The sequence below is a fragment of the Neophocaena asiaeorientalis genome, unplaced genomic scaffold (genome assembly GCF_003031525.2).
Source record: "Neophocaena asiaeorientalis asiaeorientalis breed wild unplaced genomic scaffold, Neophocaena_asiaeorientalis_V1.1 scaffold91, whole genome shotgun sequence".
Taxonomy (NCBI): Eukaryota; Metazoa; Chordata; class Mammalia; order Artiodactyla; family Phocoenidae; genus Neophocaena; species Neophocaena asiaeorientalis.
The window spans coordinates 12,470,432-12,473,677 of record NW_020173198.1 but is presented as its reverse complement, the minus strand read 5'-3'; the positions used below and the strand labels follow the sequence as shown (position 1 = coordinate 12,473,677).

At 39.0% G+C, this 3,246-nt stretch overlaps 1 non-coding gene across 1 annotated transcript; it reads right to left on the bottom strand.

Annotated features, from left to right (window-relative positions):
- Positions 1 to 2,298: 2,298 nt before the first annotated feature.
- LOC112399483 (U6 spliceosomal RNA) lies at positions 2,299 to 2,405 on the bottom strand. The gene has a single exon (XR_003003237.1). It is a non-coding gene; the product is annotated as a U6 spliceosomal RNA (small nuclear RNA).
- Positions 2,406 to 3,246: the final 841 nt, after the last annotated feature.

The following is a 3,246-nucleotide window of genomic DNA, read 5'->3' as shown; positions in this document are numbered from 1 at the left end:
TTTTATTTTTTAACATCTTTATTGGAGTATAATTGCTTTACAATGGTTAGTTTCTGCTTTATAACAAAGTGAATCAGTTATACATATACATATGTTCCCATATCTCTTCCCTCTTGCGTCTCCCTCCCTCCCACCTTCCCTACCCCATCCCTCTAGGTGGTCACAAACCACCATTCTCTAAATGTTTGATAGAATTCACCTGTGAAGCCATCTGTCAGGACCTATTTTTTTAAAATAATTTTTTATTTCTGATTACATTTATACATTGAGTTTGCAGCAGCATATTTTGTGTGTGGTATATCTTGTGGAATGAATGAATGGATGCATAAGTGACTCTGCAGGGCCAGAAATGAAAGGTATCCTGTGGAATGCACCCCTGCTAGTAATCATACTAATCCCATGTGGAATATTATCCCTGATCTCTATTGGGCTTGACACTTCTCAAACACCTTGTTGGAAATGGAAACAGTAATTCAAAAGTAGCACTTAATCATAGTATTAGATGGTGCAGCTAAGTGTCATCATACACATGCTTCCACAAGGAAAGAAGCATATTATTAAATCATCTGAGTAGATTGTATAAGGAATTGAGCATAGAATGATGCCTTCCCAGTTCAGGGTCTAAAAGACAGATTGAGAAATAAGTAACCCGGATTTGTAGATGAGGGCTTTGGTACCAATTGGCTGGGATTTGGGGGCAAGTCACTTTACCTCTCTGGGTCTCAGTTTCCTCCCCTGTAGAGGAAGGGGCGTAAAGCTGGTGGTTCCTCTGATTTTTCTTTTACCCCATCAAGCTGGAGCTAGATATCCCCCTCTGAAAACACAAGGTATTATAAGAAGAAGGAACTCAACAGAGAAGCACATCTTGTAAATGGTAGATATTTGATTCAAGCCCAGTCTTTCTTTACCCTCAATCCATTAACTTTCTACTATTATTATATTTATGTCCCCCCCCCCCCCGCTACCTGAAATTCCCTTATTCACTCAAAAACAATGAAATGCATCTTGGGTACCTGTAATGGTCCCTATTGTATTGAAATTTGCTCTCTGTACAAAGATCCAGAGCCCCCTCTTCCTCTCTGACCCTGTGAGATTTTCTGGCAAGCATTCTGCTGCCCTATACTCCTTCCTCAGCACCTAACCGTGCTCCCTAAAGTTCTACAACTCTGTAGTGTACACCAGTGGCCTCGTGGGTTGGGAAGGCTATATGACATAGCATAGAACATGAGCAGAGTCCCAGAGTCAAACACATATAGGTTTTATATAGAGGTGAAGGTCCTCACCACTTTCTAGGTGTGTGACTCTGGACACAACACTTTATATCACTAAGCCTTAACTTGTTTCTGTAAGGGGACAAAAAGGGGACCATGATGCTATTGTGAACATTGTTGGTTGCCGAACCAACAGTCATTCCATCTTTGTTGACAGTAGGGTGCTGTTTCATTCAGGCATTCAAGGCAAGGTGTCTTGTCCCAGGGGATGAATTGTGACTTCTAGATTGATCATAATAATCCTATTCCCATTTGTCAATGACTGCTTTAGATTAGGCCATATGACCATTTCTGGATCATGGGATACAAAGGGAAATCTACTGGAGAATACTGGGGAAAGATTCCCCTCCCTAACAACAAGAGAGAGACTTGAGAAGAGTGAGCCCATCTTCCTTTCTTCATAATTTTAGATGTTACTGATCCTATGATTGTTGGCGCTATGGCAGCCTCTTACAGTAATGAGGGGAAAACCAAGAAAATCACAGAAAAGCCATACAGAGCCATGACAGTGTTTAGGTGCTGAATCTACTTTCTCTGAAACCTCTATCTCTAGATGTTTTATTAAATGAGAAATAAATATCTCTACTGCTTAGACATTTTAACATTTTGTGGGATCTGAAAGTTACATTATGTTATATACACTCTTTAAGTCAAAGAATACAAAATTTAAAATATGAAAATCAGGTGTGAAAATAAATATTTATTTAGAATAAAAAGAAGCCGCAGCAGATTCCAAATTTTAAAAGCTGACAAATGTGCACATCACAAAATTTAAAAAATAATAGTTTTTATTAACGATTAATAAATCTCTGTAATATATATATTTTTAACATCTTTATTGGAGTAGAATTGCTTTACAATGGTGTGTTAGTTTCTGCTTTATAACAAAGTGAATCAGCTATACATATACATATATCCCCATATCCCCTCCCTCTTGCGTCTCCCTCACACCCTCCCAATCCCACCCCTCTAGGTGGACACAAAGCACCGAGCTGATCTCCCTGTGCTATGCAGCTGCTTCCCACTAAAAAATATGGAATGCGTCACGAATTTGCGTGTCATCCTTGCGCAGCGGCCATGCTAATCCTCTCTGTATCCTTCCAATTTTAGTATATGTGCTGCCGAAGCGAACACCTCTGTAATATTTTTATCCTATATGCTCAGGCTGCATACTCTGTCTTCATATGTCAATAACTTGATAAAAATACTTTCTATAGAGAAAATAAATAATTCTAACTTTTTTTCTAGCATGGTTGATGAAAAATTAATACGGCTCTTGATGGTTTAGAAAATTTACTTTCAGTTCCACAACTCATTATTAGTAATGACGTAAATTTTTAGGATTATCACTAAATTTGGGAAAAGCTCTAATGAGTTTGTTTCATATATGAGTTGTATGCTTTAAAAGAATTTCCCATAGACTAGCTTCTGACTCCATATACTTCAAACTTAATTTCTCCTCTGTTACCTGCATTTCTTCTGTCCCCATTGCAATACCATCGCTGGCCCTGCTATTCTGGATCAAAATACTAGATGAGTTAGCACAGTGTGGCAGGAGTATTCCTGGAAGCCATAGGGATAAGTCATTCACGGGTAGCTAGCTTAGAGTCACTTAACAATTCATGGAAATGAATGAGAACCACATAAACATATCCCACTAAACCCCATCCTGGTGTATTACTGCAGCTCAATCCCAAATCCCCAGATGCTCTCAGCCTCTCTAGCACTAACCAACATGAGGGGATGTGTAACAAAAAAGAACCCCCAGGAGAAAGAATTCCCAGGCTTAAACCACTGCTGTTCAAACATTTCACTTTTACAAAATTTCAAAACAACATGTGATGATGGAAACACATTGCTAGGGCCTTAGAAAGGACCCGTGCAAGTGAGGGGGGCCGTAAAATGTAAGCTTTGTTTGCTTTACGTGAAATACATCTTCCTCTTATTACAGTCATGCCGTGAGAATTGAATGAAC